The sequence below is a fragment of the Lactuca saligna genome, chromosome 4 (assembly GCF_052625555.1).
Source record: "Lactuca saligna cultivar CGN05327 chromosome 4, ASM5262555v1, whole genome shotgun sequence".
Classification (NCBI taxonomy): Eukaryota; Viridiplantae; Streptophyta; class Magnoliopsida; order Asterales; family Asteraceae; genus Lactuca; species Lactuca saligna.
Genome location: NC_136420.1, coordinates 70,201,361 through 70,217,157, shown reverse-complemented (window position 1 = coordinate 70,217,157; position 15,797 = coordinate 70,201,361).

The window sequence follows — 15,797 nt, the reverse complement described above, 5'->3', positions numbered from 1 at the left end:
TTTGGATGTTGATGAAAATGGATGAACCTTTGAGATACCAACAAATTGTCAACTTGATAAAAGATGCTAGTCTTGTAAGTAAAACTCTTAAGCTTTAAACCAAAACCAAGTATGGTTTAAAGAAACCAAAATGATGAAAGTAACTTGAACTCTAATCTTCTAAACAAGAAAGAATCAGAGAGAGCAAGGAGGTCACATGTTTTCTATCAAAAAATGAAGCGATGAAAGCCTTCATAAAGTTAAATCATTACGCACGAGTTATTAACATTTTAACCACTCCATACCCTAAAGCCTACATGTCTCTCATTCCTTCTAACCAGTGCTTACTTTCTCGTATTATATTCAAAAGACCATGGCTTGTTTCCTAGAGACTAGCTCATCTTTTTTTGTATAAAAAGAGAAGAAACGTTTATAAAATTCTTATAACTCTTTATATGATATAAACATTAACTTTTAGCAAAAAGACAAAAGAGTTTTTCTAGTCCAAAATAATGTACATGACTTATTAATTCATAGCATATAAAATAATATATTACTTGTTATTGTAAAATAATTATTTCGATGAAATAAATATTTTCTCAATTTATTATAAGAGTTTATAAATATTTATTAAAATCAATTTCTAATATATAATCAATTATATAAAGTTGTTATTAATACGATCCTTCGGATCATATGTTAATTAGCAATATCATTTTAATATGGCTCTTGAGCATACAAGAGCTTTCAATCTCCCACTTGTGCAACACTCATATTAGACTAATATAGATAATGGTGAACGTCTAGCAATATTTTATTGCCCCTATTAACATACGACTTGTTCCATTTATTCAACACCTAATTCCCCATATCCTAAGGCTACAATTGGTGTATAAGATAAGTTTATCAAGTATCCTTTTTCTATAGACATCATGTTGAACATGAGATATAGATCGCAATCAGTCTCATATAAGTGTTCAACTTTACATCAGGCCTTGGATGTCTAACTCTCAAAAAAATAAGAGAAAAAAGTCCCATCTTGACTACATTTTTGCATGGTTCATACCATACCTGATAATAGCTTTTATAATTATCTGATTAAACAACGGTATTTGACTATATCAAAGCATAACACTCCCTATACTCAATACTCATGTATGTATCTAAGGGGTTAAGGATATACAGATATTACCTTTTATCCAGTATTATTCATGACAACGATCCATAAAGTGTTCTTGAACGGGTCTATTCAATACTTGTTCTCTATCAAGTACCTATGAAATTGGTTATAACACTTTGTCAACTATTCCAATTCATATTAGTATTATTTCATTCTTTCTTCCATAATAATAACTAACTAATGATTTTAGAGTGAATAAATTTACTCAATGATTAAACATGTTAATAAAGAACTCAACAAATATTTAATGAAAATATCATATGTCGTATATATCATAGTCGATACAATAGATGATACTATAAAATATTCAATACTCAATACTAATATATAGATCAAAGCCAATCCCTAGAATAACGAAGTCCAATTCCTCGAGCATATCTTTCAAACTTAGCTTGAGGAAGGGGCTTTGTGAAAGGTTCTGCAAAATTTTGATCAGTATGAACCTTGTGAATACTGATATCACCATCTTCAACTTTATACCGAATGAAGTTGAATCTCCATCTAATATCCCTAACTTCTTGTGTGATATGGGTTCTTTTGCCAAATCAATTGCACACTCATTGTCACAAAAGACTTCTAGGGATCTTTAATGGAAGGAAACACGCCTAAATCTCTAATGAATTTCTTCATCCAAGTAGCCTCTTGTGCAGCTTTTGAAGCGGTGATGTATTCTAACTCTATAGTGGATTGTGCAACAACGCTCTGCTTGGAGCTTTCCCAAGATACTTCACCCCTATTGACAATGAACATATCATGATTGTGACTTGCAATCATCTTGATTTATTGTGAAGGAAGCATCGGTGTAGCACTTTAAATTTAAGTTTTCTTCCACGCCTCCATAGACAAGGAATATATCCTTAGTTCTACACAAGTACTTAAGGATGTTATTCAAAACAATCCAATGAGTTTCCCCTGGATTTTGTTAGGATTTGGTTATCATGCTCATAGCATAAGAAAGATCAGGTCTTCTGCAATTCATGGCATATATGATGGATCCAACTGCCGAAGCATATGGAACATATTTCATCTTGTCCAACTCAGTCTTTGTGCTAGAACATTGGGATGAACTTAGTATTGTGTCATGTGCCATAGGTACACACCCTCTCTTATATTTTTCCCATCTTGAACCTTTTTAAGACTTTATCAATATATGTACTTTGGCTTAAACCTATTAATCGTTTTGATTTATTTCTATAGACATTGATTCCAAGAATGTATTGAGCCTCACCAAGATCCTTCATTGAGAAACCCTTTCCAAGCCAAGCCTTTACACCTCGTAAAGTTGGAATGTGATTTCCCATGATAAGTATGTCATCCACATATAGGACCAAGAAAGGTCACCGATCTCCCACTAGTTTTCATGTAAACACAAGATTCATCTTCGTTTCTAACAAATCCATACTTTGTGATTTCATCATCAAAATGATGATTCCAATTTCTAGATGGTTGTTTTAACTCATAAAGGCATTTCTCGATCTTAAACACTTTATGTGGATGCTTTTGGTCAATAAAACCTTCAGGTTGAACCATATAGACATCTTTTTCCAAGTGTCTATTTAGAAAAGTGGTTGTAACATCCATTTGCCATATCTTATAGTCATAATATGAAGCTATGGCAAGTAGTATCCTAGTATATTTAATCATAGAAATTAGTGAAAAGGTTTCATCATAATCAACCCCTTGATTTTGATTGAATCCTTTAGAAACAAGTCTTGCTTTTAATATGTGTAAATTGCCATCCATGTCGATCTTCTTCTTGAAGACCCACTTACTCCCTACATTCTTACATTAGTGAGGAAGTTCAACCAAATCCCAGACTTGGTTTTCTCTAATGGATTACATCTCTACATTCACAAATTCAAGCCATTTATCAGATTCAGGATCTGCCAATGCATTTCGTTAGGTGACGAGTTCATCAACATTCATCATCATGAAACATTCATCAATGAGAAATCCATATCTCTTAGGTTCTTGAAGAGTTCTACCAAATCTGTGAACGCCTTGTGTTTTACTAAGTTAAAGAGTAATGATCTATTCATCTTCAAAAACCTCTTGTTCAATACTAGTGCCAACTTGAGTTGCATCAGCCTATGGTTCTTGATATTATCCAAGTTCCATGCGCCATTCACTTGCTTCATCCATTAGAAGCATTCTTTCCAAGAATTTGGATTTTTGTAAAATAAAGATCTTATTCTCACTAGGTTTGTAGAAGTAATATCCTAAACAATCTTTAGGATATCCTACATAGATACACTTGGTAGACCTAGTATCAAGTTTTTAGAAGCCTCTTATCTAACATAGGCTTCACAACCCAAAACTTCCATATAAGATAGGGATGGAGCTTTTCCATAACACATCTCATAAGTGTATTATCTACCTTCTTAGTAGTGCCATATTCAAGATACGAGTTTCAGTGAGTAAAACAGGGTTCTAAAAGGATAAAGGAAGAGTACTCCTGCTCATAATGGATCGACCCATATCATGTAAAGTTCGATTTCTCCTCTTAGACACACCATTAAGCTATGGTGTTCTGGATGGAGTAAGTTGTAAGATAATCTGACAACTCCTAAGATGATCTTGGAACACTTGAAACAATTTAAAATTTCCAAATACTTCAGGTTTATGTTTCATCATATACATATAAGCAAAACGGCCGAATTCGTCAATGAAGGTGATGTAAATCTCTCACCATATCTAGACACTGTTTTGAAAGGACCACATACATCGGTATGTATGATGTTTAATAAAACACTTCCCCTTTCACTAGTTCCAGAGAAAAGGGATTTTGTTATCTTGCCACATAAGCAAGACTCACATATGTCAAATGACTCAGTGTCATTTGCGCCCAAAGGTCTACTATTTTGGAGTTGTGATATGCACTTCCTGTTTATGTCTCTAAAGCAGCAGTTTCATAGATATGTATGGTTCAAACCTTGTTTGATCCTTTTGGTGTTAACATGATAAAGGGACTTATCGTTTGAAGTGTTGTCTAGGTTCAATTCATAAATTCCATTTATTGGTCTAGCCTCAAAATAGAATATTCCATTCGAGAAGGAATGAATACTATCATCAACAAATGTGAAGTCATAACCAGATTCCCTTAAACATGAAACTTAAATAATGTTTCTAGTGATAGAAGTAATCAAACACACATTTTTTAATGTAAAGGACATACTAGATGGTAAGCATAAATCAAAATATCCTAATGCTTGGACCGAAACATGTGCTCCATTGCCAACATGTAAAACTATCTCATCTGTCTTCAGTTCCCTACTCTTTCGAAACCCCTGTAACAAATTACATATATAAGCTCCACAACTAGTTTCAAATACCCCAAGTATTTGATGAAAAATTAAATAATCCCATTTCAGTCATGAAAACGAATATACCTGCAGTGCCCACCCGGCCTTCTTGTTCTTTAACTCAGCAAGGTACTTAGGACAATTCCTTTTCCAATACCCCACAACACCACACTCAAATCATGTGTCATCTTTAGCAGCCTTTTTCTTCTTCTTGGAGGGTGCGTTTTGGGGAGCTTTCTTACCCTTTCCCTTGCGAACTTATGGCTTCCCTTTGGAGTTCTTTCCTTGTTTCTTCTTTTTTACTTGTACTTCACGAATCATGAGCATTTGGGGGGTTTTCCTTGGGATGTTTTTCTCTATAGTTTTGAGCATCCCGTGCAACTCGGAAATAGGTTTATCCCACCCATTCATGTTGTAGTTCATGATGAAAGTATCATAGAACTTGAGTAATGAATTCATAATTATTTTTGTGGTCGAGTCCAATGGATATGGAGAGCCCAATCTCTCCAATTGACCCAAATGGATTTTTATCTTGAGAAGATGAGTTCTGACATTCCCAATTTCCTCCATCTTATAGGAATGAGTGGCTCAAACAATTTCAAAGCTTTCATTCCTAGCTTGATGACCAAACATCTGCTTGAGATGTTCAATCATGTCAAACGCAGTGAATATTTTCAGATTCGTTGATGGTCAAGAATCATTGTGGCAAGCACAAGGCATGAAACATCAAGTGAATAATCCACATGCTTAATCCAAGCATCATATGCAACCTTTGGGACAAAAGATGGTTCTTCTGGGACTTATGATTCAAGGACATAGTCTTTCTTTTCTTGCTTTAAAACGATTCTTAAATTTCTATGTCAATCCAAAAGGTTGTAGTAGCCCAGTTTTTCTTTTTTAAGCATTGATCGAATGTTCATTGGGTGGTGGTGTGTTACAGTAGTTGGTGGAGCCATCTACAAAATTTTAACAAAGTCTTATTTAGTAGTTGATTCATTAAAAATAATACCCTTTTGTTTCCAAAAGCATTATTTATTTAAAGTGTAGGATCCAAGTTAAAAATTAAATGAATGGTTAAGTGACTTTTATCCCACTTACTCAATTTTAACAAGGTAAATAGCTTTTATTAATTACACCATTTGTAATTCCTAGATGTATGAAACCCTTAACAATCCATTTGTTAATTTGACATGTTTGGTTTCATCTATGCCTTGGAACACTATTGCTCAGGTTACATTTTCATAAGAGGTTTCTAATCAAGTCATCCAAGTAGAGAAAGTTGTATAATTAACCTATAACTTGGTTATAGAAATCGTAAAAATACTTTGGCCACCAAAAGATAACACAAATGGTTAGGTAATATTTATCCCACAAGCATTATACAAATGGTGTGCAAATATTTCTAAAGTTGGATGGCATAGACTTGCCTTTTGAAAAGGGATTTGTATATTTTATTATTCTATTTTAAAACATGTTATATCATGATAATTGCATGTATCCAATTAATCATGGTATCAATTTTCCAAAAAAAAATCCCTTTTAAGGTTCATATATAAAACCCGATTTTTATATTTTGATGCGATTCAGATTTAACGATAATATTCAATACTAAGTTTGAGTTAGAGCCATGTAGAACCTTATTATATTACTTAATAAAACTTCCTTTAATGATTAATAGTCTGGAGTATGAATAAGTTATGAAATCGCCATTTAGACTTATAATTTTACAATTTCAAAATTTGTCATTATTAACGATTTAATAAAAGCGGTTTTTCTTTTAAAGTTATAACTTGTATCATCTCATGTTCTCATTTTGAAAATTGAAAAAAAACTTCATGTTGTGTTTATTCTTTTCCTAAAAATTGTTTGAGTTTGTGAAAATCTAATTTATCAACCACACAAAATATTTGCATAAAAATAAACAACACAAGCATGCATTTGGCATAAACAAGCCTTAAACTAGATAACACTTTTGTGAGCCAACACAAAAGTGTTAAGTCCTTACTAAGAGGCAAAAGGACCAAATATTACAAATTGTTCTTCATGTGATCTTCAAGCTCACACTTGCAATGACAAATAACTTTGTTGCAATTTTATAAAAACGTTATAAAACTCATGAACTTTATAAAATCGTGGTCTCCTCTTGCTATCTTCAAAAATGGACTCTATATTCATCTTATTACATTTTTCATAAAATAAATCTAGTCCAAAACTAATATATTCCATAAAAAAACAAGAATAAAAACTAGCTACTTTTATTACATACTTTATGAATAAAAGAATATCACAAACCATTTTTTTAAACAAATCACACAAATAACAACACAAATCGTCCAAGGCTTGTTTATGCACTCTAAAATACAAATAAACATAAAACAACCTTTGGTTTTCTAATCCAACTTTAAGTGACAAAAAATACATGTAAGTTTTTGTCACATAAAAATAACAATTAAGAATTTGTCAAAGAAAATATGTATGAATATGTTTTTTTCTACAAAACCAAGTTACGGTTCCTGACACCGGTTCCGGTTCTTAGACCCGGTTTGCCCGGAACCGATGGACCCAAACTCGGATTACCCGGAACCTAGATAAAGCCATTTTTAAACCCGGAACTAGAACCGGTTCTATATATTCCAGTTACAACGGTTCTGGTTCCGGTTCCGGTTTTCCGATTTTAAATCTCATCCCTAGTGGCCACTAAGGCCCCAACAATTCACCAAACCTATCTTCAGCCTAAACAACCATAAGTGATAAATCCATAAGGATGGAAAACACACTGCAATGAGTCATGGTGCCAAACTATACAATCTACCGCCAACTAAATCCTTACAATCCCCAAAATTCTCCTTAATTTGAGTACAGATCATGTGCTTTCGATAGTATTGGCCCAATAGTACCTTCCACACCTAGCTATACTTTCCTCAAGGATTGCTCCAAATCCTCTAAGGAACTTCATAGGTTCTCCTAGGATTCCAACCTCACCCTATCATCAGCTACTAAAGAATCCCTACTAATAACAGCTAACTACTTCATGAATATAATTACATAACCGCAATCAAACAAATCTTCAGATACTTGAAAGGAAGAAAAGCTCTTGACATATGGTATCCTGCAGGGAACGTCTTCAGCCTTCAAGCCTTCACAGATACGGATCATGTCAGATGCAGATTAGATAGGAAAAGCACTTCAGGTGGTTGTCGATTTCTTGGAGGAAGACTGGTTAACTGGTCTTCATGAAAACAAAATTGTGTTTCTTTGTCCACCGCAGAAGCCGAGTACGTGGCTGCAGCAAGCTAATGTTCTCAATTACTATGGATGAAAACCCAACTGATGGAATATGGATACAGAATGCTGCAGATACCGATTTATTGTGATTTAGAGAGTGCTATAGCGATTTTTCACAATCCTATTCACCATTCGAAAATGAAGCACATTGAACTTCGGTACCACTTCATCAAGGACCATATACTCAAAGGTAATATTGAACTGATTTTTGTCCTAACTCACCAAGAGATTGCAGATGTGTTTACAAAGGCACTTGATGTAATAAAACTAAACAGTTGTCTATAAACGTTAGGGATGATGAATCCGGATCCACAATTCTTTTTGAATTGATAGGTACCGTAGACCACCTCGGCCTCCGTTGCGGTTCTGGTCTAATATATCTATTATATATGGTTTTAGTATACTCCATATACCGCAACCATATATCATATTTATATTTACTGGATCCTTATTGCTTGTTATTTCTAATATTTTGTCAAGTGTTCCTTTCAGTTCTTCTACCGTAGTCATATTATCATCCCCCGCAATAAAGAATCAATCCGAAATGAAGAATCAATACGCAATGAAGTATCAATCCGCAGTCTATGAATTCTCAAAAACTTCATAAATTCCCGGAACCTTGTGTGATATTTAATGATCCTCATTAAATAAAAATTCTTTCATATTAAATTCAAACATTCGTTTTGTAGCATACAACATTTCAGTTCTCTTCTAAAGTTCTTCTTGTGTCATACACTCATACTCATACCTATTTTAGGTTAATTAACAAATAAACCTGGTTCCCATAAAAGAAATCTTTTAAGAATTCTTTTTCCTTAAACTGTCAAATCTCCTTTACCCAAGACGTCCAGTCTGTTCCAAATTCCACCTTTATTCAACGGTTTAATGCCCCTCACCAATTTATTTTAATTTATTTTATTTGTGGCTGATAATGGTTAATACCCAAGGGTTTTACCATTAACAACTGTAGATAGGGTAAATTCAATAACTGTTTGAGATCCGAAACTATATAAACCCTTTTTGCCTCCCTAGAAAGCTTTATGCTTTCTGAACTCTTAGACGATCTTCATCCTCTTCATCGTCTTGCACTCAAAATTTTCTGCAAGTTCTTCAAATATTTTCAAAATGGTGAAGTCTAGTGTATCGAAGAAGCAATCCAAAGCATTAGGGTCAGTGCAACCCACTGGTTCAGAATCCACAACGAGAAATCAATCGCAAACAATTGCTTCGAGCAATTTTAGTGCTATATTTGAAGATCATCTATCCTACAAGGAATCCATTCGCCTGCTGATCAAGTTCATATCTTCTCACCCCCTGTTTGGAGCTTTCGATTCATTCACTGATGTCGTTCCACTTTCAACCCTCTTCAAATGTGCATTCTTTGCGTTTCGCCCAATCAACAATCTGCAAGAAGTTCATCTGAACTTGGTTGATGATTCTTTGGCCATCTTGACGAAAGAAAAATTCTTGAATGCAATCAATCTTCGTGTTCTTCCTTCCACAAGATTTTACTCTCCAAGCATAAATGACATCATCTCTACTCTCTACCAGATGGGATATCAGAAGAAGCTCAAAGGCATTGGGGAATTCAAGAAAAACCAATTGCATGTGGTCTGGCAATTTGTCTGTCTCTTCATCATTTGGAGTCTCTCTGGCAGAACCGGAGGCACAGACAACATGGGTCTCAAGCTACTTGAACTAGTGTGGAGCATCTTTATAGGGAATGATGTTAACTAGATGCAGATCTTATGTGATGAATTTCTTCAATACATTCCAAAGGAGAATCCAAGGGCAGCCCCAACTGATCTCACCTTTACATGTTTCTGGTCTTTGTACATTTTTGATATCCACTGAGATGCAAGAATCAACATGGGCAATGATATCAATCTCTTCATTACCCGCGATCTTAAAAGGTACACACTCTCTAAATACCAATATATCTTTGGATCACTGAGACGATTACCCATTCACGTCTTGATATCTGTTAGAATTGAAACCAAAGAAGTTACAAATCATATAGAGGCTACGGAAGGTATTGACCCATGCCTTTCTACCCCGCCTCTACCCAGTTAGTCCATACTTGACTCTACAGAACCCCATGGTCAAGTGAGTACCACAGTCCCTACTACTACTACACAGTCAAGTCAACCACTAGCCAGAAGGCTAAAGAAGATGGTATCATCAAAGAAAGCACCCCGCAACAAATCCAAGAAAGGTGAAACCTCTAGGAAATGCAAAACTGTTGTGTCCTCGGATAAGGCTCCTATTCATCCTCAAATCCCTCCAGTTAATATTGAAGAGGAGTCTGATAATGACTCCGGACCAACACTTGTTCACAAGAGACAGAAGACCAACCCAATCCCTAGCCATATGCATGACTGGACAGATACCACAATATCTCTACAGATTTCGGTAGTCCTTGGGGTCCCCGCGGACCCATTTACTGAAACCCTCTCCAGCTACTCAGACACATCGGGTGTGTTTGTTTCATCTGATGATGGAGACTCAACCCCACTTGAAACCCAATAGGATCTAATTGGCTCTAAACGCCCTAAGGTCTCTAGGGCTTCCCATCCTCACTTCTTTGAACCATAAGAGTTGCACTCCATACTTCTTGCTATCACCCAAACACTTAATACACCTTCCCAACCACAAGGCACTTCTTCAGCCCTAGCCAGAACTGATTCGAGGCTACATTTGACTACGGGTCAAGGAAACCAAGGAAGCTTAAGAAATCCAACTCTTCTTACATTACAATCAAGTGGTTTAGGCATGGTGAGCACAAATGTGCAAGGATCCATGAACTCGGGGGACACCCCGGTGCAACCTCAAGGATTTGACGGATATGACTCTAATGACTCTTAGATTCGATATCAACCAAATACTGAATCCTAATTCAAAAAGTATGAACCTTTTCAAAGGGCATTCCAGGCCCACAAGGATTAACAAACCAAACAACAACAGTAGAAGGATTGGGAAATTCAAACGGTTGCTAAATACTGGGTGGATGCAATCAATAACGCCAACACTATCACCACCATCCTCAAAGTTCAAGACTGGATTACCACAATGGCTGAAACAATCCAGAAAGCTCATAATCTTCAAGGTGATGCAGGTCCTTCCAAGCCCCCTCCAACTACTGAAACCCTCGGATCAAATGAAGAGGGTACTACGATCGAAGTTAGCTCCAGGCCAACCTTTGGTGTGGATGATATGGAAATGACTGAAGTAAATCAACCGGCTTAATCAGATGATTTTATGATGATATTTGATGATGAAGACTCAAGCGGTTCTTAACACTCCACTTCTAAGCCAAAGGAGAAGAAGAAGAAGAAGTTGGCTGTCACTCACAAGGAATTCTTAAGCCTTCAGGAGAAAGTTGACAAGATCTTGGCCGCAGTCACAACCCCACAACAAACAAAAATTGTTGGTACACAATCTATTGTTGAGAGACTTGAACGACTAGAGACAAGGGAACATCTGGCTGCTGAAAGGATATCGCTCAAAGTTGAAATGGGTATTCGAGCCCTGGACAACAATAAAACCGCAGACCACAAAGAGTTCCTAGCAACTACTAAACGTCTTATTCTGGAACTCACCTCAATCAAAATTGAACTTCAATCATCGATTGATGATCAGGCTATTCAATCCAAGAAGCTTGTTGAGGAAACTCACAATGCTTATGAATCAACCATTGCAGTGCTTCAATCCACGATCAACCACCTCCGATGCTCCTTGACTGCAAGCTTTCATGGTCAAGAAATTCTGAAGCTCACAAAAGATATTCACCAACTACTTTTCAACACAAAGATCCCTGACAATCAACAACTATCTGATCTTCTCAAGTCACAATTAAATAATGTCTTCACCATGATTGATGGCCTCCGTCAATGGTTTAAGGAGCAACAAGTTACTTCCTCAAAGAGGGAAATGAACACTCAGATCAGCAGCTCCATCAATCTCATTCAGGAATCCCCATCCCAAACTTCAGTCCATCTCATTTTGCATCTAATCAACCAAGGATTGAAACTCATCAATCTCCAATCTTAACTATGGATCAAGCAAAATCTCCTACTCCGGTGCCATCTCCTCCCGGATCTCCTCCACAACAACAAAAAATTCAAGTTGAACAACATGACTCTCCTCGTCAAGAAACCCCACCTCATTTTAAAATCTAGAACCAACCATGTCATCTGAACAATCCAATGACTCTCCCGCAACAAAACAAAGAAAAATTGACTGGAAAGAAACCAAGTTTGCGGAGATGATATGGAGAGACCATGGGTTCGATACCACCATGGATGAAACCCTAATCAGTTCATGGGTTAATCCAACCCGCAGGCTTCTCGATGAAGACTACAGTACGGTGTTAACATATGTTGAACCTCATGAAGACAGCTACTGGGATATTCCTATCTCTCCAAATGCCATGTTTTTCATAGTTTTTGACCCTTTCGATAGAAGCCTCCCTGATGATCAAAGGCTACCTCTGGAATTCAAATGTCTTAACAAGTTTCATGGAAATCATTGATATAAATTCGAGGATATATAGTCAAGTGATAAGCCTTTAGGAGTCAAAAACTACAAATTCAGAAAATCATGAAATCCAAGTTCATCCAGTACACTCTGACAAGAAGAGGCTGTGATTATATCAGAACTCAAACTGAATTTCCGTGTATGAATCTGGAAGAGGTGTTCCTAATTACAAGGGTGTTTCAGCTCAAGTTGGAGAAACATTCCAAAATGAAGATTGTTTTTGAAAAGGCTTGTAAGTACCTGAGACGCACAGTGTGTGATTTTGCGAAGATAAATGTTGATATTCATCCAACCCTTGTTCAAAAATCCAACCTTCCTGCAATTGAACCCACACCTGTTTTTACTGAAGGATATCAAGAGCGATCCTTGGGTGCAACCAACTTTCCAAAAGTGGGAGTTATGTTTAAAAGAGTCAACAACAACGTGAAGTACTTCATCCCCATCACTGCTATGCACCACCTAACCCGAAGGCAACTGGAAGTCACTCTGACTTCGGTGCAGAGGTCGAAGCACACAACTGACGAAATCAAATTTGAAATCACAAGAAGGATCACCTGGCTGGGTAAAGTAAGAAAATTGTGGAGGTTGTTGATCAAGTTTCTAAAACTCAAGAAGTAAGAAGGTTAAAGAGGTCACTTAGGGGGTAATTGTTAAATCAAGAAAGTGACCCTCTTGAACCTTAATCCGAAGTCCTCCTCACTACCGCAATGTTGCTTCTGCTACCGCAACGAGAAGAGTCAATGCCATCCGCAACCATCTCATCTGGAACAAAGACTTAGTGTTTTTTAACTTATGTATTTACTATGTATTGTCCACTATGCCTTGCATGGACACTTCTTTTAAAATTATAGTCTTTGTTTATTCTCTTATAATGTTCTTGGGACTCTATAAATAGAGGGTTCCGTTTCAAATAAAATACACATCTCTCTTATCTCTTACATCTCATAGATTGCATCTCATTACTCTCTCTTATTCTCAAAGATCTTACTGAACTTACATACTTATCTTAAGATCGAAATCTCTCCTTCGAAGCAAGTCATTCTTGACATAATCACTTTTAGCTGATCACACTTACAAACTTGGTTTGAGTGCAATCCTTGTTAAGAATCAGATTAGTGTTTACTTGACATAATACTTGTTGTCATTTATATTTCCTTACATTTTCATCATTATATTTCTGCATCTAATTATCTAACTCTCTAACTCTAACTTCTTATTATTGTTGAGCTTTATGATCCTTTGAGTTAAACTTATTCCACATTATAACTTGTTCTAACGCTTGTTCAAGTGTGTTTCCCAAAAGTTTTTCTGTCAACATAGAGGATGGAGAAGCTATATGCCAAGTTCTCCAAGTGTGATTTCTGGTTACGCGAGGTTCAGTTTCTGGGATACCCCGTCAACCAAAATGGTATCCTGGTTGACCGAGCCAAGATAGAGGCGGTGGTGTGGTGGGAAGTGTCGAAGTCTCTATTTGAGATTCGGAGCTTCCTCATTTTGGTGGGATATTATCGGAAATTCATTCGATACTTCTCTAAGATTGCAGTTGCTGTAACTAAGTTATAGAGGAAGGATGTCGTGTTCATTTGGGGGTCTAAGCAGTAGGTGTCATTCAAGACTCTTTGTCAAAGACTTTGTGAGGCACCAGCACTTGCCCTCCTTGAGGGAAGTGAGGATTTTATGATCTACTGTGATGCATCCGTTTCAGGGTCGGGTGCCGTGTTGATGCAGACAGGGCATATGATTGCATACACTTTGAGGCAGCTGAAACCTAATGAGGCGAAGTATCCCACCCAATATTTGGAATTGGGGAAAGTAGTTTTCTATCTCAGGATTTGGTACTACTAACTTTATGGGGTTCGATGTACCACCTATATGGACCATAAGAGCCTAAGATATCTTATGGATCAGTCTAACCTGAATGTAAGGCAAACGAGGTGGCTTGATGTAGTGAAAGATTATGACTATGAGATTTTGTATCAACTAGGCAAGGCCAATGTGGTGGCCAATGCCTTGAGTCGAGAACAGTTAGTCCCCTGATTCAGGAGACGTGTTTGAGGATGATAATGTTGAACCAGTTCTGGAAGCGATCAAGGAAGCACAGTCGAAGGCCACGAAGGAAGATACCGAAAGAGTGAGAGGGTGGACAGTCACATTTAATCCTTTGATATTAACAATAGGGGGATTTTGACTCTTCATGGGTGGGTTTGTGGTGTCGTATACAGGTGGGGCTCAACGAGTATTGATAGAGGAGGCCCACAAGTCGAGATTCTCCATTCATCCAGGGTATACCAAGATGTACCTGGATCTGAAGTATAGTTATTGGTGTTCGTGTATGAAGAAGGATGTGACCTAGTTTGTAGAGTGATACTTGACCTGTTGAAAGTTCAAGTCCGAGCACCAGCGCCCTCACGAAAAATTGTAGCCTTTGGAGGATCCCATGTGGAAGAGGGAGTAGGTCATGATGGATTTCACCATAAAATTACCGAAGAATTTGAGGGGATTTGATGCTATCTGGGTGATAGTTGATCGTTTGATGAAGAGTGCTCACTTCTTAGCCATAAGTGAGCGCTCTTCTGCAGAGAAGCTAGCTAAGATTTATGTTCGGTAGGTGGAAGCTTGGCATGGGGCGCCAACTTCTATTGTTTCAGATCGGGATGTTCCGTGTTCATTTCACTTCCAGATTTTGGAAGAAGTTTCACGAAGATTTAGGCATCCTGTTGCATTTCAGTACCACCTATCATCCTTAGACTGACAGATAAAGTGAGCAGACTATTCAGAAGCTTGAGGATATGTTACGGTCAGGCATAATCGATTTTAGTGGGAGTTAGGATTCCTACCTTCCTTTGGATGAGTTTTCTTACAACAATAGTCATCATGATAACATTGGCATGCCCCCCTTTGAGCTTCTTAATGGGAGGAGGTGTCATACTCCTATTTGTTAGGGCGAGGTTGGGTAGAGAGTCATGGGGAGTACTAAGATAGTGCTCAAGATGACCGAGCTTATTCAACAAGTCAGGTGGGAGTTGTTGACGACTCAGAGTTTTTAGAAGAGTTGCACGGACCGGCGGCACTCTAAGCTAGAATTTCAGGTTGGAGATTTGGTGCTTCTGAAGGCATCACCCTGGAAGGGTATTATATGCTTCAGGAACTTGGGAAAGCTGGGGCCTAGGTTTATTGGTCCTTTTCAGGGTGTTGGCTAGTGTAGGCAAGGTGGCTTACCGGTTGTAGCTACCTGAGGATTCGAGTCAGATTCATGATAGCTTCCATGTTTTCCAGTTAAGGAAGTCTATAGCCTATGAAACAGTTGTGGTTCCTTTTGAAGACATCCAGGTTGATGGTCGCTTAAGTTACATTGAGAGGCCGGTGGCGGTTCTATATCGAAGAATGAAAACCTTGAGGAACAAGGTTGTGAACTTGGTTAAAGTTCAGTGGCACATCGGAGAGGCTCTAAGTGGACTTGGGATACCGAGGATGAGATGCGGAAGCATTATCCAGATCTATTTGTAGATGCTAAC